The following is a 21946-nucleotide window of genomic DNA, read 5'->3' as shown; positions in this document are numbered from 1 at the left end:
AAAGAGCCCACCCCAAAAGTTTGAAATTTGACGCCGCGAAAGCAAGAAGAAATGAACCAAAGTGAATGAAGTTTTGCACACATATTGTGAAAATAAAATGTGGGAATACCAGTTCCGTATTTCCTGAAAAAAAAACTGTTAGGTGGGGCTCGGACCACTCCAAACATTTGCTCAGGAAATATCAAAAGTGCTAGAACAGTATATCAGATTTGTGTAAAGAACATGAAGAATTCCAATGAAACTTTATGTACGGGCAATGCGCAAAAAATGTAGAAGGGGTTTTTCTGCGGCAAAACGGTTTTAGGGGCAAAAGCTCTCACACAAAATTATGAAAGTTGGCGCCGGAAAGGCAAAATAAGTAAACCGAAGTGAATCAAATTGTGCACGGATGTTGTAGACATAAAATGAGGGAATATGAGTTTGCTATTTTCCTGGAGAAAAGGGTGGGTGGGGCACGGACCCTCCCTAACGTTTGATCATAAAATATAAAAAGTGCTAGTATGTCAGATGTGTGTCAAAGACATGAAGAATTGCAACATAACTTTGTGCATGGACAATACGCAAAAAGTAAACGAATACAGGTTTTTCTAAGTTCTGCGGTAAAACGGTTTTAGGGGCAAAAGCTCCCACCCTAAAGTTTGAAAGTTGAGCTCGAAAGGCAAAAAGAAGTGAACCGAAGTGAGTGCAAATGTGAACATATATTGTAGACATAAAATGAGGATAAGGGTTTCATATTTTCCTTCAGAAAATGGTCATGTACGGCACGGACCCCTCCAAACCTTTGATCACAAAAAATTAAAATGCTAATAACAGAATGTAGAAAGTGTATAAGGGACATGAAGAATTGCAATGAAACTTTGTGTATGGATAATACGTCAGAAATAAAGCAATACGGGTTCTTTTATGTTCTGCTGGAAAATGGCATTAGGGGGCAAAAGCTCCCACACAAAATTTTGAAAATTGACGCCCGAAAAACAAAAAAGAAATGAACCGAAGAGAATGAATTTCTACACAGATATTGTAGACGTAAAATGAGGGAATACGGTTTCCTCTTTTCCTGGAAAAAAGCGTTGGGTGTTGCATGGACACCTCAAAACCTGTGATCACGAAATATTAAAAGTGCTACCAACAGTATGTCAGATGTGTGTAAACAACATGAAGAATTCTAACATAACTTTCTGTATTAACAATACGCAAAAAAATGAATCCTTTTTTTTTTTTTTGTTCTGGGGAAAAACGGCTTCAGGGGCAAAAGCCACCACCCGAAATTTTGAAAGTTGACGTCCGAAAGGCAAGAAGAAGTGAGCCGAAGTGAATGAAATTATGCACAGATATTGCAGACGTGAAATGAGAATACGAGTTTTGTACTTTCCTGAAAAAAAAAGTAGCATGGTGCAGAGACCCCTCCAAACCTTTTATCACGAAAAATCAAAAGTAATAGTAACAGTATGTCAGATGTGTGTAAAGGAAATGAAGAATTGCAACATAACTTTGTGTATGGACAATACGCAGAAAGTAAATGAATACGGGTGTTTTTATGTTCTGCGGGTTTTTGGGGGCCAAAACCTCCCAAACAAAATTTTGAATGTTGACTTTCGAAAGGCAAAAAGAAGCGAACCGAAGGGAGTGAAATTGTGCACAGATATTGTAGACATAAAGTGAGTGAGTACGGGTTTCGTATTTTCCTGGAGAAATCGGTTGGGTGGGGCAAAACTCCTCCAAACCTTTTATCACAAAAAATGAAAAATGCTAGTAACAATATGTCAGATGTGTGTAAAAGACATGAAGAATTTCAACAATACTTTTTGTGTGAACAAAAAATAAAGGAATATGTTTTTTCTTTTTTGCGGAAAGACGGTTTTAGGGGCAAAAGAACCCAAAACCCAAATTTTGAAAGTTGACGCGCGAAAGGTAAGAAGAAGTGAACTGAAGTGAATGAAATTTGGACAGCTATTGTAGACACAAAATTAGGGAATATGGTATTCGTATTTTCCTGGAAAAAACGGTTAGGTGGGGCACGGACCCCTCCAAACCCTTCATCACGAAATATCAAAATATCTAGTAACAGTATATTAGATATGTGTAACGGACATGAGGAATTGCATCAAACTGCGTGTGTGGACAATACGCAAAAAATAAACGAATACATTTTTAAATTTTGGTTAAAAACGGTTTTGGTTGGCAAAAGCCCCCGTCTACAATTTTGGAATCTGACCCCAAACGACAAGAAGAAGTGGACCGAAGTGAATGAAATGTGTACTAATATTGTAGAGGTAAGGTGACGGAATACGTTTCGTATTTTCCTGAAAGAAAAAAAACTTGTGAGTGAACCGAGGCGTTGAGTTGCGGGAGAAGTGGACCGAAGCGAAAGCAATTGTATGTAGATATTGGATATGTAAAATATGGCCTTCCGTGTTTCACAAGTGTCGTGTCTCCATCCGATTTCTTCAAATTTCGCAGATCAAGTAACAGCAACCACAAACAGTATAGCGTCTTTTATAGTATTTCAGGAGGCACCTTTAATCCTTGCAATGTTTTTTCAGCATAAAGAAAAACACGTGTCGATTTATTTCCAGTTTGCTATTGATATCCCAAATTTGAAGCAAAACGGATAGGAACACTTGAGAAACACGAGAGCCCTTATTCTACATATAATATCTACACACAATTTTATTTGCTTGGTTCCACTCATTTCTGAGCTATTACGGTAATATTTTCTTCTTTTTTTTGGATGGGACCTAGGCCCCAACACTGTTTTTCCGCAAAAATTAAAACATGTTTCATATACTGTTTTGCAAATAGTCCCTTTACGAAGTTTCGTTGCGATTCTCCATATTTTTTAGGAACTTTTGCGTATGCTTATTTGCACTTTTGATATTCCGTAATCAACGGTTAGAAGGTCCGTGCCTCACTCAACCGCTTTTCCCAAGAAAATACGAAACCCAATTATCTCATTTTTCGTCTACAATATCTGCGCACAATTTCATTTAATTTGGTGCACTTCTTCTTGCATTTTGGGCCCCAAATTTCAAAATTTGGGGTGGGGGCTTTTGCCCCCTAAAACCGTTTCTTCCGCAGAAAATAAAAGAAAAACCGTATTCGTTTATTTTTTGCGTATTGTCCCTACACAATGTGTCGTTCCAATTCGTCATGTCCTTCAAACACTTCTGTTATTAGCAGTTTTGATTTTTCACGATCAAAGTTCTGGAGGTGTGTGTGTCCCACCTAAACGGTTTTCTTTTTTTCTGGAAAATAAGAAAAACGTATTCCCTCATTTTATGTCTACAATATCTGTGCACAATTTCATTCACTTCTGTTGACTTCCTCTGGCCTTCGGGCCTTAACTTTCAAAATTTTGGGTGATAGATTTTGCCCCCTGAAACCGTTTTTCAGCACAAAATAAAAAAAACCGTGTTCCTTTATTTTTTGGTATGATGTTTATACACAAAGTTTCGTTGTAATTCTTTGTGTCCTTTACACACATTTGTCATATTGTTATTATCACTTTCAATATTTCGTGATGAAAGTTTTGGAGGGGTCCGATCCCCACCTAACCGTTTTTTCCAGGAAAATACGAAACACGTGTTCCCTCATTTTATGTCTGCAATATGTGTGTAAAATTTCGTTTACTTCGGTTTCCTTGGTTTTTGCCTTTGATGCGTCAACTTTCAAAATTGTGGGTGGGGTCTTTTGCCCCTTAAAACAGTTTTTCCGCAGAAAATAAGAAACACGTATTCGTTTATTTCACGTGTAGTATCTGCCTTCCAAATTTTATCAAAATCGGAGTGTTACATTTCAGAAGTATTGCTTGTTAATAATAATATTTCTTTAAAATTGTGTGAACAAATAGAGGGAATTAAAGCGAAAAATTGGGATCAATTGAAACTTTCGGCTCCTACCAACATTGAAAGAAATGACAGCACAAGTATTTGGATGCAAGGTAGACATGAAATTTAAAACAGAGATTTAGCTATATTTCTGTCATGATTTTAATGCACACTGCGAAGTTTTTAAATGCTAATTAGGTAAGGATTTCACATCCAAATTAAGTTGGAACATAATAATTTTTGTTAGAAAACCCGAGTCGGCAATGCGAATTTAAGATTAGCCAATACTTTAGATAACATGGGGAAAAGGTGAAGACTGTAACCTAAGTGTGCGGCCAAGTGGGTTGCGAGGCGATTTAATAAATTGGATGTCTTCTACTCGGCAGAGTCCACCTCAACCGTTTCATTTTGTTTTAAAACGAAACATTCTTGTCATGAGTTACATTTAGGGATGCGCACGAGACGAATCGAGACAGGATTTTCCTGACAAAATTCGAGTCGAGACACGGCACTTCCAATAGAGAAATATACATTTTTCGAGTCGAGACATCACTTTTACAGCACACTTTCGAGACGAGACAGCCACAAATCTTGTCTCGTGCGCATCCCTAGTTAAATTAGCACACACTACATGAGTGACAATTTATGTTATGATAGAATATACTATGAGCTTTAATAGAAAAAGTGTAGACACTCGATAATTATTTTACATAGTAAGATTTCAATAGATTCAGTGCTTGATCGTGCTGTGTATGAAGTTATGAAATATGAATTGATTTCAACAGGCGCGGATCCAAGAGGAATTTTATAGGGTCTACAGCCCCCCCCCCATGACGCTCAGGTATACACTGGATAGAGTGGGTTTCAATCCTACTTTATTTACACTGGGTAAAGTTGGAAACTATGGTTTAGTCCATCCCTTGATCATATCTTGGTTCTGCAGTGTTAATATCTGGTCAGAACTTGCTGTTCTAGAAGCGTCAAGTTCATACGCGATAAAATAGTATTTCTGCATTATGCACCTTCTAAAACTATTTTCAATATTTGTATGTATCTTCAGATAAACCCTCCTCGAAAAGTTTGATTTATTGGATACTGTATTTCTGACAATGCTTCCATTATCAAATAGTGTATGTATTTTTATTTAACATAGAATTGCATACGCCAAAACAGTAGAAAACATTCTCATTGTTATAACTTTTCTTGAGTTGATTTTGAGCTTAACGTCCCTTTCAGCAGCGAAGCTATATGAAACGTGGACCTACTAATTAACGTCGAATCCGAATCAGATGAACTCCCACCGGGAATCGAGCCTAGGTCTTCCATGTGTTAACTTTACCTGAATTTGGACTCGAGCGCTCTCAAGCGGATTTGAAAAAAATGAAAAAAATGAAATGAAATCTTTGAGTTTTATGTCCCACGGTTATGCCGGTTAGGCTAAAGGAGACGGTGATGATGAATAATGAATGAAATGGTGGAATGAAGAAAGTGGGAGGAAACGGGAGAACCCCGAGAAAACCCACGCACACGGTGTTTGCCCACCACAAAGTTCACTTGGCGGGGGCTGGGATCGAACCCGGGACCCCAAGCACCAGAGGTGAACGCTCTACCACTGAGCCACCGCGGCCCCTCAAACGGATTTGATACGGTGGACTTGCCACCTCTGAGTTTTTCAATGAATGTATTTCTTAGTAATTATTTTAATTTTACTTTTGAAAAGGTGTAACCATTTTGCGTTTTTTTTTTAAAAAAAATCATTGAATTATACGTAGTCAGTGTTGAATACAGGTTTCGTTTTTGTACGTGGCAATAGTAACTTCCATGGTCCCCTCTCTTCTACCTCTAGACACAGAAATATTGTTTTTAATAACCTCCAAATTACGATTTTTATCAATAAAGAGTAGCTGTCTTACTAAATCTAGTATCGATTTCCTGCTAAGCAAAGATAAAGTGAATCTGAAAAGGTAGGGGAACGGTAGGTAGCGGCATGATGTCACGCCGTCCCCCATGCCTATCTTTGCCCATTGTAATTTCTTAGGAACTGGGGGGACGCCGTACACATTTTTTGGAGGTGGGGGACGGCGTCCCCTGCATTCCCAAGCACTTTTACCTCTGCTGCTAAGTATTAATTGCTGTAAGGACTAACGAAAAATATTATGTGGTACTACTACTACTACTACTACTACTACTACTACTACAACTAATAATAATAATAATAATAATAATAATAATAATAATAATAATAATAATAATAATAATAATAATAATAATAATAATAATAATAATAATAATAATAATAATAATAAAGGATCTGAATGATAAATATATTTTTTTAACTTTCTAATACAATCCCTGTGGGCTTTCGCAAATCTGGATGTATTGTTTTTATGAGGAATAAAGAAGCTTCAAACAACAACGATTTGTATAAAAGTCTTATTAGATGTTTTAGAAAGAAGCAAGGAACTCACAAGTCACAACTGTGTCTGTTTTTTTTTTTTTTTTTTTTTTTTTTTTTTTTTTTTTTTTTTAGCACAATGTTACAAGGCACAGAAGCCTGCGGGCATTTTGCTTTTTTTCTTGCCTGAGTGTAGCTTCTGTACTAAAATCAAGACTTGCGTTCTGTCGTTGGCACGTGTCGAATCAGCTTGTTTGCTGTACGATGTTTTGCCTTCAGGCGATCGACTATATAGCTAGCTAGAAGTCAAGAAAGAAAGAAAGAAACAAAACGATATGCTTGTTTCATGGAGATATGCTTACTTCTTGGCATTAAGTGTCTGAAAACCAAAACTGTTCTGAGTATCCATTTTGTTATTTCCATAATAACTATAAAGGGAAATGTTAATTCTCATATATAGTAGGAGCAGGCACGTAGCCAGGTTTTCGGGAAGGGGGGGGGTCCGTGATATGAAATACTGTGGTCATCACAAAAGGGGCTTGATCACTCTAAACTATTTTACTGAAACATATATTGGTTCGTTTAGCCAGGATTTCGTAACGAAGGGGGGGGGAGTGGCATGAAATTCTGAAGGCCCAGGAGCTCGATCAATCTAAAATACTTTACTATCAACATATATTGGTTTGTTACGACAATAAAATAAGGATATGTTGGCAAGTATTTTAATAACAAACTATGAAGAAATTTCGAGCAAAATAATAAAAAAAAGGCTTGAAAAAGATTTTGCAATATTTACGACCTTCTCCTGTTTATTCAAATTTAACAATTTTCCTTTCGTTATGACCTCAATTATTATAAAAAGTACACACTGAATACTGTCTTGTAAACTATCTTCTAATATAAATAAAATAAAGAGTTTGTTTGTGTGTTTGTCTGTCTGTCTGTCTGTCTGTATTCGACCTGGGGACCAGGCGAGTGGACCGAGATTTACCAAATTTTGGTCAGGGGTACCGTGGCCCAGGCCCCAGATCAAGACGAAGCGTTTTTTTAAATTTCGAAACAGTGGGGTATCAGGGGGAGCGTTTACCGGAACCAACTTGGGAAATAGACAAATTGTCCGAGAGTTACCAAATTTTAGTCACAAATACCTTGGTCCAGGCTCCAGACCAGAGTTAAACGTTTTTGTCCAAATTCAAACCAGGGGGTCTCAGGGGGGCGTTTACCGGGACATGTAAAAGTAGTAGAAAATGACCGATATTTATTTATTTATTTATTTAACAATCACCAGATATAGCTCAGAGGCCATTTTACATTGAATATCCAACAACAATCACAATGGAAAGGATTTGGGAAGGTATCGACCAGGGCCTGTTTAGTAGGTGCCATCCCGGCATTTGCCTGGTAGGACTGAGGGAAACTCTGGAAAACCTGTCAGGAGGGTAGGCAGCGGGATTCGAAGCCACGACCTCCCGAATGCGAAGCCAACGCTCTACCACTTGAGCTATTAGTGTCGAATTCATATTTTCGCTGTCGCTGAAATCAATGGTGAAACTCCAGTCGCATTAACTTCTAAATTCACGCTATGCGGCTCCGGGCCGGGGGTCACCGGAGAGGGGTGAGATACCAAGACATGTAAAAGTAATCCAAAATGACCGATATTAGTGTCAAACCCATAGTTTTCGCGGTCGCTGAAATCAATGGTGACACTTACATTAGCGATGACTTGCAAGTATGCGGGCCGGGAGTCAGCGGGGGGTGGATACCGAGACATGTAAAGAAATAGCCCAAAATGACCGATATTTGTATCAAATACATAGTTTTCGCGGTCGCTGAGATCAATGGTGATACTCCCACAGGCGTTGACTTTCAAATACAGCCACTGTGCGAAGCATGTGTATATTCAACTAGTTTTACAATATATGCGTTCCTTTCTCTGTTGAATCAAATGCTAACAAAACTTTCTTTCAACATATTTTTTGTTTTTATTATTCAGTCAACTACTGTCGGTTCCAAATGACAGGTTAAAAGAGCAACAGAAAATTGTCCTTGAAATAACATGTTTGATGCTGCAAGGATGCGATGACGAAAAGTTATGATTAAAAATGTCCACGCTGTTACACAACGGCACTTATGCTTTCGAAAGCTTGAAATCTCCCTGACTAGTAGCAGGAATTCTGAGAATTCTATAACTTTTCTTGAAATTTCAAATTCCCTGACTCTTCCAGAATACCTCGCTTACCTGGCCACCATATTGCAAGTAATATAAAGCTTCTAATAAGAAAGAGTAAGCAAAAGATTCCTGTAGTTTTCTTTTTAATTTTTAACGCTGATCCTTCTTTTTGTCATTTCATTTTGTTTTATCCTTCCTTAATTTTTTCATTTCTGGTCTCGAAGGGGGGTCCGGACCCCCCGGATCCCCCCTTGGCTACGTGCCTGGTAGGGGCAAAACTGAGGGGGAACGCGAGGGGAACGTTATATATATATAATAAGATAGCATATTTCTTTCCAAAATTTTATAAAAACTATTTATTTTATAGAGTTCAAAATTCGGCCAAATGTTTATTAGTATTAATATTGCATGTTCACTTTTACTTTTTGTTGCTAAGGTAATATTAGAGCGCGCTAATTAAAAAATTAATTTTCTTCCATTTAAAAGCTGTTTAAGATATTGGCCGCATTCTGCAACAGTGCAGAACAGCAGATAGGAAGCTAGCCAGGTAGATTTCTTTCTTTCTCTGCCCTCGCTAGGTCACGTGCGTGAACTTAGGGTTGTCCGCGGAGAAAAAGAAACCGATGGAATGCACATTGATAGCAGATAAGAGCAAAGTGTGTTTTGTCTCTCTTCATAGATCGTAAAGATTTCCTTGATTCTACGTAAACATCTCCGCGAATAATTACCTGTACAAGAATATTGTAGCTAACAAGGTAAGACAGTTTCAGAAAATCTATGTTGTTTTCAAGTGAGGGAAGTCTATTCATCTTATAAAATGAGTTTCGAACTGTAGAGCGTAGAGCAAACTTGCTTATTTGTTGCATCAACTGACAAAAGTTTACATACAGATCAAAGAGAAGTCTTAGGAAAAAGGGACGACATACTAAATGCTGGTACTTACTGTCTGTTAGGTATATTTATATCAAAATTGTCTAATAAATCTAGAAATGAGTAAAAATAAAGAACGCTCCGTACGATTCTTTTACTATATATATTTTATTTACATATCTGAGTTTTGAATGACATCGAGAACCCAATTCTTTTCCTTTTTAAAAAATCAAAATTGAGACTACAGGGGCCTACGTCTCAAAACTACTAATCTTGTAATGCTAGTGAAACTTCTCAAAATCAAATATTTTATACTTGTATATACTGTAAAAAAGCGGCAAATTAAAATTGTCAGCAATAGTACTTAGAAATGAATTTTACTATTATTTTAGTATTTCTGCGTCATGATATTTGATGGATTCTCAAAAAACATTACAAGACGAGTAGTTTTGAGAAATAGACCGCTGCTGTGTTAGACACACACACAACTGGCGAGTAAATTTAAATGCATTAATTAATATTTATTTTAGAAAACGAAATGTCAAATGGAGCCGAAAGTCCATTTTATACCGAAACATTAATAACAAAGGCAAAGAAATATGGAAATCAGGCAGAGCATATGTGGGGAGTACATCATCCTGGGGGCCGCGGTGGCTCAGTGGTAGAGCGTTCACCTCTGGTGCTTGGGGTCCCGGGTTCGATCCCAGCCCCCGCCAAGTGAACTTTGTGGTGACAAACACCGTGTGCGTGGATTTTCTCGGGGTTCTCCCGTTTCCTCCCACTTTCTTCATTCCACCATTTCATTCATTACTCATCATCACCGTCTCCTTTAGCCTAATCGGCATAACCGTGGGACGTAAAACTCAAAGATTTCATTTACATCATCCTGGTGATATTCGCCTGGTGGGACAGAAGAAAATTGTGGGTGAACTTTAAATAATAATAAAAAATTGCTTCTTGATGGCGGTTTCCCGCGCCAAAGACGCGTATGCTATCCACATAGGCCTGAGAGAGCTCTATGGAGCTATAGGTATCAATATTGAAACTGGAAGAGTAAAATTGTTTTACCATTTCCGGTTTCAGTAGAGAGAAATAGGTGAAGATGGTATTTTTTCTTGAGATGCTCAATCGATTTTCGAAAACTGTCGCTATCTACTACCAATTTATTTTTATGGCGATCAATGTTAAAAACGAAAACGGTTTATTCCTACCACTTCTGATTGAAATGCAGGATTAACGGAAGAAAGAAAGCTTATTCTTGAGACGTTGTTTGAATTCCCGAACACTTCTCGACCTCTCTGACAGTTTTTACTCTATGAAACTGAATATTGAGACCGGAAATAGTAGTAAATTTCTACCACTTCCGATTTTAATAATGAGATACGGTATAGGTGGTAACTTTTCTTGACGTTTGATCGATTTCCGAAATCATCTCGTCCCAAGTTATTTCCGTCTTTGATTTATAGCCATTAATGTTGAAACTGGTTGTAGTCGATTTTTACCACTTACGGTTTAAATATAAGGTTGTTGGAGGAGACGGACACGGAACCTATTCTTGGGGTGCTCAATGGATTCCAGAAAACTGCTTCTCGATATATCTTATCGTCTTTGCTCTATGAAAATCAATATTGAAAATGGTAGTAGTAGTAAATTTCTACCAGTTCCGGTTTTGATAGAAAGATAGGGGTAGAAATGGCACATTTTTGAGGGACATTGAATCAATTCCCTAAACTTGCTTGTCGCTAGCTATTATGATCCGCAAGTAGACGATCTCTATAACTTCCGATTTATATAGAAGATTGACGGAGGAGATAGAACCTATTCTTATGACGCTAAATCTATTCCGAAAAATCCTTCTCAATATTTTTTTTACCGCTTTTGGTCTGATACCTGTCAACAGGCAGAGCCGTTCTATTAGACTTCCAATACTTATGCATAACATCGTTTGGAAGTATAATAAACACAGAAAGAAGAAATATTATTCATTAAATCTATTTTCGTGCAGATTAAGGATATGGGAATTTCAAGAATTCTTTTTGTATCAGTTATTATGCCCTGAATAATAACGGGGACCATAGTGGCTCAGTGGTAGAGAGCTCACCTCTGGTGTATGAGGTTCCAGGTTCGATTTCAGCTCGCACCAAGTAAGCTTTGTGGTGGACAAACGCCATGTGTTTGGGTTTTCTTGGGGTCCTCACGTTTCTCTCACTTTCTTCATTACAGCATTTCGTGTTCATTCTCATCATCAGAGTCTCTTTTAGTGTATCCGGTATAAGAGTGGGATGTAAAACTAAAAGACTTCATTTCATTTCTAAATAATAACCTAATGCATTCTACAGCGTTCTATTCTTGGCTAATAACCAATAGTAGCGTACAGATTGATGATGTGCTTGGAAATTGATATGTCATAAAATCGACTATTCATGCAAAAAATGCACCGACATCTCCCAGCTAGTCACTACAAGCAAGAATGATATCTGCTTCGTTCAGATAATGTTCCTCATGAGACGAGACGAGAAGTAAGGTTTTCTCGTCTCGTCTCCTATGTTTAATAGGCCTAGTCTAGTCTCGATCATTGAAGACTTTTTTCGCTCTTGTCTCGAAATTTTATTGCTGATAACACAATTTGTTAATTTATGATTAAAAAATTTATGTCTTGTTTTTTCTTAATTTCAATTAAGAGTTTTCACAACCGTTCCGCGTCACGATTGTTCCACGAATAGTGTGATATAAGAACATTTAAACCACATTTATTATTGAAGTAAATTGTGTAATGACTAGGATATTTTAAACGTAGATAAATGCTCTTCATATTGCTTTTATATCATCATTTGTGTTGTACGTATGATGCGAAAACGTAATAATGAAATTATTTCTGTGGGTATTAGCCCGATAGCCCCTAAATACGCCACTGATCAAAAGATTTTTTCATAATTTTTAGTCCATAAATACAAGTTACACTTCATAATTTTACTAAATACGTATGTTCATTGCATTGTTCATATAGAACAATATCATGGTGATGGAACAAACTTTCTAGTGCTGTATCTCAGTTACATAAGTTACAAGTTATCCGCCTACATAAATAAGTTATACGTTTTTGAGTTGACGGGTTTTATCCGTAAATTTTCCAAAACAAATGGCCACCTAATTCTTGTTCTGTCTCTCTATTTAATTAAATTATTTGGTGAGCGTGAAATGTAAAGATCTATTTTCGACGCAAGTGTTAATAAACCGGGAAGTAACTACTTATCTATCTTTCTTTTCCTCTTTTAAAAATTAATAAAATCACTTATGTTATGTCTTGTAGTTTATTTATAATAATTATTATTATTTTCAAAGTGTACAGTGAATATTTTAAATATATATTTTAAACATTCTATACAGAAGAAATCGTTACTGCAAGGTTTGGTCCCGCGAGAGTTTAGATGGCTAAGTTTTATCCCTCGAGGATCTAGCCAGGCTAGATTTCGTCTGGCAAGATTTTCTTTATGTGAGATTTTCGCCATGCGAGATTCTGGGCCGTGAGATTTTGGTTGCGATGTTTCATTCGCAAATCATCAACAAATTTGGGTGGATATACGGACCAATATAGCTTTCTGTGGATATATTTTTATTGATTTCATGCAATTTGTGATCATTCCTCTGCGACAAGGCCATTACTTTTCATGTGTCGGCCAAATGTGATTGAGAGTTTGATAAGATTCCTCAGTGGAAAATAATAATCCCAGTTTGCGACCAGCCGATAATTAGTTCTTTATGTAAATCAGCAGAGTAGAAGTGATACACATTACAGGTATTTTTCTCTGAAATTATGAAGTGTTATGAACTACATAGGGAAAACAAGAATAAACGTCTCTTTGTTCAAAAGTGACGCAATTGTAGATTCCTAAGAAGTAACGAAACGTTGGTCAGAAAACTGAGTCAAAATACTATAACACACACACACACACACACACACACACTTTTATATATATATATATATATATATATATATATATATATTTCGTGTAATTTTCTACAGCACTGGGAGAAGATGAAGTTTTCACACCATTAATATAAAATTTGGCACTCTTTTTGAGAAATGTCTGCATTTTTCGAATTTTTAAAGGAAACAGGAGAAAATTGATGTTTAGCTCCCCTTTTGGGAGTGTAAACACAAAAGTTCATTTTTCCTTATGGGAGATTCAATGTTAAATTTTGGAAGCAGTTTTAAATTATAATTATTCGTAAAGATTTTGGGGCAAATGAATTGTATTTGTTACGAAATGCAAAAACACTCATTCACAAAGCTAGTAAAGTCGTCTCAAACATTATGTTGGCCCCCTTTTGGGGGGCAAGGGGCGCAAAAAGATGGTGGGTGATGTGTTACCAAAATCCCAAAATTTATTTTCGGAGTGCCAGTAAACGTCAGATTAATCACGAATGTCACAAAATCAATGCTCTAATGCTCCTTACATGTAAGAGTGACTGATAATGGGGCTACAGCCCCCTTTAAAAAGTAAGAAAATCACCATAAATATCCTTAGTAGAGACATACGAGAAGAAGTTATTTTTTGTTAATTAATGTGAAATTTGGCGTCATTGTTGCAAAAGAGTATGAATTTTTGAAATCTGGAATGCTATTTTGGTAACGCACCGCCTTAGGGGGCACAGGGGACGAAGCATTAGATGATGTATCTTTATAAAAAATCAAAATTTTGTTCCGGAAATGCCAGTGAGCGTCAGATTTTCACAAATGTCACAGAATTAATATTCTAATGCTCCTTGCATGTGCCAGTAACTTATGTGGGGCTATAGCCCCCTTTCAAAAATAAAAAATCACCATTTATATCCCTAGTAGAGACATACGAGAAGAATGATTTTTCTCAATTAATGTGAAACTCGGCGTCGGGTTAACAAAGAGTTATGTATTTATCAAATCTGTAACATTTGTTTTGGTAATGTACCGCCGTAGGGGGCACAGGAGGTGAAGAATAAGGTATTTGATCTTTTTAAAGTTTCAAATTTTATTTTGGAAAATCCAGTGTGTGTCAGATTGATCACAAATAATACAAAATTAATATTCCGATGCTCCTTGCATGTGCCAGTGACTGATATTGGGCTGCAGCCACCCTTCCAAAAATCACATAATTTACGGTAAATATCCTTTGTAGGAACGTACGGGAAGGAGGTAAATATGCTTTGCAATTAATGTGCAATTTGTCATTAATGTAGAAAAATGTTTTAATTTCTTTTTAAATTTCGAATCTGTGTTAATGAATATCGTCTGTCAGTGTAACAGATTGAGGATATAGCTTCGTTTTTTTTGGCATCACTGGAATATAATCAAAGAACTTTGCATTTTTAAAAACTAAATTGGTCCCTTCTTATAGCATAAAATCATACATAAAGTTACCAGCATATTTTGTGCACACTTAAGCAAACCAGCTCGAAATAGAACCCAAAATGACAATGGAAAATGCCGCAGGTACCACGAACGAAAAAAGAAGTAATATTTTAAAAATTAAAATATTGTTTTCTTTATTCATAGAAAAAGCGTATCTTTTCCCTACTTCTTCCACAATAACTTTATGATCCCACTTTCCACGTACTAGCCTACTCGTATACTGCACATGTAAGCACGTCAGGAAATCGTATACTATGGACACATGGTTATAGTAAAAACAAATGTCTCGCGAGGGATAAGGATTAGGTTGAGTCAGGCTATACCATAAATCCAAGAAAACATATTATCCCTTTCTAAAAACAACACTTTTCTTTGGCTCCGTTGTCATTAACTAAATTGCTTAAATATTTCATTAATCTAAGTGTAAGACAGATAAAATGAACTTACTTTGTTCGGCATGCTCTCGTAAACGAGCAAGACATGAATGAATTAATGCGATTTACTAGAGCCACTGTGAACACCTTCTCCAACATATCTGGATGACTACGCTCTGGACAATTCTTTGTTTTATGTTGCCCAATAAGGAGGAATGGACGTAATAAAATTCCAGACACATGCACCATCATAGATACAAGCGAAAGAGTGTTATTGTATTTTCTAACTAAAAATGCAAATTTACCTATGTCACACTCCCATTAGGCAAAAGAAATTCTGAGGCCACGCCCCTAAAAGAAATCCATAGGTATTATCTTATTGTCACAAACATTTATTTACTAAAAAATAATGCCAAAGTTCACATTGCAAAAAAAAAAAAAATGCTTCTGCCAGTAGGTTTTTGCGTAAGAATAATCATATTGAATTTACGATGCTTTTCAAAGATAGCTGTAGTAACATATTAGTCACTGGCACATAAAAGCACTACGGAGTATTAATTCTGCGCATCTTGCAACTAATTTGACACTCATGAGCACTCCAAAAATAAAATTTGGAATTTCTATCAGCCCCCTCCCTATGATCCCCAAAAGTACCAAATTACCCTCCGTGCCCTGTGCCTCCTATTCCCAAAATAATATTCCAGATTTTTACTAGCACAACGCCTAATTTCACATTAATTGACAAAATATAGCTTCTTCCGTATGTTCCTGCTAAGGATATTTATTATAAATTTTTAATGTAATTGTTGAAAGGGGGGCTGTAGCTCAATATCAGTCACTGGCACATGCAAAGACCATCCGAATATTAATTTTGCATTATTTACGATCAATCTGACACACGCTGGATTTTCGAAAATAAAATTTGAACTTTAAAAAGATCCAATAGCTTATGCTTTACCCCCTGTGCCCCCTAAGCCGGTACATTACCAAAATAATATTCCAGATTTGGTAAACGCATAACTTTTTGCTAATTCGACGCCGAGTTGCACATTAATTGAGAAAAAATCATTCTTCCCGTATGTCAATACTAAGGATATTTATGATTATTTTTTTTATTTTTGAAAGGGGCTAAAACCCCATATAAGTCACTGGCACATGCAAGGAGCATTAGAATATTAATTCTGTGACATTTGTGAATAATCTGACGCTCACTGGCATTTCCGGAACAAAATTTTGAATTTTTATAAAGATCAATCATCAGATGCTTCGCCCCCTGTGCCCCAATAAGGTGGTGGTTACCAAAATAACATTCCAGATATGAAAAATGCATACTTTTTTGCTACAACGACGCCAAATTTCACATTAATTGACTAAAAATACCTTCTTCTCGCATCTCTACTAGGGATATAAATGGTGATATATTTTTTATTTTGAAGGGGGGTTATAGCCCCACATAAGTTACTGGCACATGCAAGGAGCATTAGAATATTAATTCTGTGACATTTGTGAAAAATCTGACGCTCACTGGCATTTCCGGAACAAAATTTTGAATTTTTATAAAGATACATCATCTAATGCTTCGTCCCCTGTGCCCCCTAAGACGGTGCGTTACCAAAATAGCATTCCAGATTTCAAAAATTCATACTCTTTTGCAACAATGACGCCAAATTTCACATTAATTAACAAAAAATAACTTCATCTCGTATGTCCCTACCAAGGATATTTATGGTGATTTTCTTACTTTTGAAAGGGGGCTGTAGCCCCATTATCAGTCACTCTTACATGTAAGGAGCATTGGAGCATTGATTTTGTGACATTCGTGATTAATCTGACGTTTACTGACACTCCGAAAATAAATTTTGGGATTTTGGTAACACATCACCCACCATCTTTTTACGCCCCTTGCCCTCCCAAAGGGGGGCTTTCCAAAATAATGTTTGAGACGGCTTTAATAGCTTTGTGAATGAGTGTTTTTGCATTTCGTAACAAATACAACTCATTTGCCCCAAAATCTTTACGAATAATTATTGGAGAAAACTGCTTCCAAAATTTAACATTGAATCTTTCATAAGGAAAATGAACTTCTGTGTTTACACTCCCAAAAAGGGGCTAAACAGCAATTTTTTCCTATTTCCTTTAAAAATTAGAAAAATTCAGATATTTCTCAATAAGAGTGCCAAATTTTATATTAATGGTGTGAAAACTTCATCTTCTCCCAGTGCTGTAGAAAATTACACGAATTATGGAATAGTCTGTATATATATATATATATATATATATATATATATATATATATATATATATATATATATATATATATATATATATATATATATATATATATATATATATATAAATTCAAAATCACGTTTTCAGTCAAAAGTAAAAAAAACATTTCATTTGTTTACCTTTGGAATACCAATATATAATCTAAATGATCTAGACCCTCAAAAGTATTGTAATATTTATTTATTTATTTTGTATATTACTGTTACGCACACGCCTAAAATGCCATGATTTGTTCTTTCATTTTAGAAGATATTTCTTTTAAAGTTATGTTTTTTTAAGAAACATTTCGTATTTTAGAATGCAAAATATTTATGATAATGCTTTTACAATAATGTTGTTTTCCTTCTGTCGTATCTTCCTTTTTCACCTCACAAAAGTCGATGTATGGTCAAAAATGGTTGGAAAATGAAAATAGGGATATTTCACCCTGTTTGAAACGTCTTGTTATAAAATACTGAACTTAGAAGGTAAATTCTGTACCACCAGACATGTCAACTCTGACGCGAAATCGTAGCAGTTATAGTAGTATTAACTGTGGTCGTAGTAGTGATAATAGAAGTAGTAGTAATAGAAGTAATATTAGTAGTATTAAAGTACTTTGCAGTCTTGAATAAAGAGTCAGTTTCCCAAACACACTACGATTAACATAGACTGACAGTAAGACCGTACGAACACAGCAAAGGCAGGGGAGTGGAGGACATTTAAGGAAAAAAATGACAACATTAGTTTCCAACCCGTCTTTGTGTGTCCGGGCCGAGCCGGGCCGGCGTGGCTCGGCCCGGAAATACATGCACCCGGTTCGGCCCTATAGCATTTGTGTCCGGGCCGAACAGGACACGCCCAGCCCGTGCAGGGCTCTGATTCATATCCACTGCAAACGCAGTTTTTGTTCTATTTTGACTTTTATTTTAGTAGTCAGGCGAGAATTGTGTTCTATGTCTTAATTTTCTGCATTCTTTCACATATGGAAAGATTCGTTTACGTATCTAAATGTTTCATTACGTATGGAGAGCTAAATGACAAACAGGAATGTGTTGATATTAATACAAAGTTTCGAAATATTGTATTATTAAGTATTTCAATCAATGTTGCTTTTTTATACAATTAATAACAAGTCTTATTATATTTAAAAGAAGAAAAACACATCTGCAAAATTTCTCCCGATTGCAAAGATTGGCTTCGAGGTTCGAACCTGGTTTACTTTTTTCCGAAGATACCCGAAGCTGAACTTAGAAAAATTTTGCCTCAAAATAGCAATAAAGAATGCCTCGACCTTTGAGACAATATGTACCTTTCGGGAGTCAACTTCCAAAAGTTTGGGGTGGGTTCTTTTGCCCCATAAAACCGTCTTTCCGCAGAAAAGAAGAAAAAGTATTCCTTTATTTTTTTCTGTATTTGTCCATACAAAAAGTTTCGTTGGAATTCGTCGTGGCCTTTACACACATATGACATACTGTTACCAGCATTTTTTATATTTCGTGATCAAAGGTTTGGAGGGGTCCGTGCCTAACCGTTCTTCTCAGGAAAATACGAAACCCGTATGCCCTCAATTTAAACCTACAATATCTGTGCAATATTTGATTCACTTCGGTTCACTTGTTCTTACCTTTCGGGCGTCAACTTTCAAAACTCTGGTGTGGGTTCTTTTGCCCCCTAAAACTGTTTTTCTGCAGAAAATAAAAAAGTATTCCTTTATTTTTTTGCGTATTTCTCCATACAAAAAGTTTCATTGGGATTCTTCGTGGTCTTTACACACATATGACATACTGTTACCAGCATTTTTTATATTTCGTGATCAAAGGTTTGGAGGGGCCCCTGCCCCCTAACCGTTTTTCTCAGGAAAATACGAAACCCGTATTCCCTCAATTTAAACCTACAATATCTGTGCAATATTTGATTCAATTTAGTTCACTTCTTGCCGTCTTTCGGACGTCAACCTTTAAAATTTTGGGTGGGTCTCTTGCCGCGTAGAACCGTTTTCCCGCAGACCATAAAAAACCCGTATTCCTTTATTTTTTGCGTATTGTCCATACAAAAAGGTGTGTTGCAATTCTTCATGTCCTTTACACATCTGACATACTAGCACTTTTCATATTTCGTGATCAAAGGTTTGGAGGGGTCGGCGCCCCACGCTTCCGTTTTCCCCAGGAAAATACGAAACTCGTATTCCCTCGTTTTATGTCTACAATATCTGTGCACAATTTAATTCACTTTGGCTCACTTCCGCTCATTCCCCGTAAAACCATTTTTACGCAGAAAATAAAAAAAAACAGTATTCGTATGTTTTTTGCATATTATCCATACACTAAGTTTCGTTGCAATTCTTCATGTTCTTTACACACATTTCACATACTGTTACTAGCACTTTTGATATTTCGTGATCAAATGTTTGGAGGGGTCCGTGCCCTACCCAGCAGTTTTTTAAAGGAAAATAAGAAACCCGTATTCCCTCATTTTTTGTTTATAATATCTGTGCAGAATTTCATTCAGTTCGGTTCACTTCTTCTTACCTTTCGGGCGTCAAATTTCAAAATTTTTCGTGGGGGCTTTTGCCCCCTAAAACAGTTTTCCGCAGAACATTAAAAGCTCGTATTCCTTTATTTTTTGCGAGTTGTCCATAGAAAAAGTTTCGTTACAATTCTTCATGTCCTTTACACACATCTGACATACTGTTACTAGCATTTTTTATATCTCGTGATCAATGGTTTGGAGGAGTCCATGCCCCACCCTACCGTTTTCTTTTTTCAAGAAAATATGAAGCCTGTATTCCCACATTTTACGTCTGCAATATCTGTGCACAATTTTATTAACTTCGGTTCAGTTATTCTTGCCTTTCGCGTGTCAATTTTCAAAATTTTGGGTGAGGCTTTTATATTAAACCTTTACTTTATGTAACTTTTTCTTTTTTAAAATTATTTTTTTGGGGGAGAAGGAGAGAAATGTCTTTTCTGATATGTGTCTTTTGCCATTCATCTTTTTTGAGGTGCTTAAGTAAGATCATTTTGTAACATTTAAGTCATCCAACTCCGTCACGATAATAAAATTGTCAGTCTTAACAATTTGTTTTATTTCCTTATTTTTCAGTTTGCCACACTGATATATTTTTAACAGAATTGAGGTTTGGTCCAGCGCCTTTCGAATTCGGAACCAACCCAACCGCCGAGCTTTTTGGGTTGCCTGCTATTGCAGGAAAACGAGAATTGCAGGTGGTAATGCACTTTTGGAGTTGTGTATACAATTGAGAAAGTTCTAACTGCTGAACCTTCCTCCAAACAGACTGAGAAGTGGAAGGAACATCCTCTGATTTTAACCAGGAAATACTTTATTTATAGCATTGACTGGTACTTTCTTAAGATCAATAGAAACTTCTTTCAATTTGAAACGCAGTCCAAATTTCTCAGCTTCTTCCCTAATTACCTCCAGTAATCTTACATGTGTATCTTGCTTTTTACTGGGAAATATGCAGAAGAGGAGAACAAATACCTGGCCGAAATATTTTCCGTGCAGGATGTACATTTGGGAGAAAAGGAGAGGTACAGTCTTAAGTGTCCCATCCATTACAATCCTGTCGCACTGACACACAATTTCCAAAGTTCCAATAGTGTCGAAAACCTGTTGAAGATAGAAAGACTAGAATAAATAACACAGATATTCTAAAGAAAATGCTTTAATATTAATATTCTTACTGCTATTACTATTGTCATAACAGATTTTCACGATTTCAAAAAAAAAAAAAAAAAGGAAAGAAGAAGAACGTAAGAAATGATAAACGATTTTCTTGATTACTAAAATATAACTTACAAGAATTCTACTGGTGTCATCGCCTTCATCCCCGAATAAAAGTTTTTGCCGTCCTGCGTTTCGCTCCACGATTTTTTCACATTCAATTTACTCAATCTTTGCGATATTGGTGCCCGGTTCATGCTCGTAGGTTATATAGAGAGTGTTTGACGGCACCAAAAATAGGGACAACAGATGCAGTTTCATCACAGTAATTTCCCTTAGCAATCTTCTTCCTAGAGAGAAGAAAATAAATTCATTTTAAACTAACAGCAAAAAAAAAAAAAAAAGTCGTACTTTCCCTCGAGAAAGTAAAGACAGAGGAATATTGCTTAACTACGACCGGTTAATTGTGTTACACTATAAATAAAAAATAGACTATGTATTTGTGTGCTAGCTAGGATGCCATTTAAGAAAAGTTCCACATCTAAAGTTCTAAAATAACTTTTGGAGAAGTTGCAAGAGTAAATATTAGAAACATGCAGAGAAGCTTCAGTGTCAAAATTACTTATACCTTATTACAACTATTATATATACTTACCTATACTTACCTATATGTCTTAGTAATTGTTGATGTTCGTTCTTCCGCCGCTCTCTTCTTCATATGTGAGGTACAAATACAAGGCTACATGAACAATTTTTTAAACAGTGACGCAGATTTCTGAATACTTGCTTTGATTATACGCTATTCTGTTCGTTCAAACGTAAATACTACTAGCATTACAAATGTTTTCCAAAATGACACTAAATTCTCTATCATAACTTGAAAATCCCCTTCGCTGGTGTAACGCGAAATGGAAAGGGCAAACGGGAATTCCTGTTTCGCCTTACAATCAAATTAGCGTATACTAT

General features: G+C 36.2%; 1 long non-coding RNA gene across 5 annotated transcripts in view; it reads left to right on the top strand.

Annotated features, from left to right (window-relative positions):
- Window positions 1–21946, top strand: part of LOC145693454 (uncharacterized) — a 262867-nt gene that overhangs the window by 213304 nt on the left and 27617 nt on the right. The gene's annotated exons all lie outside the window — the stretch shown is intronic.

Source organism: Thermobia domestica, chromosome 8 (genome assembly GCF_964235325.1).
Source record: "Thermobia domestica chromosome 8, izTheDome1.hap1.1, whole genome shotgun sequence".
Lineage (NCBI taxonomy): Eukaryota > Metazoa > Arthropoda > Insecta > Zygentoma > Lepismatidae > Thermobia > Thermobia domestica.
This window is presented reverse-complemented; position numbering and strand designations above follow the sequence as displayed.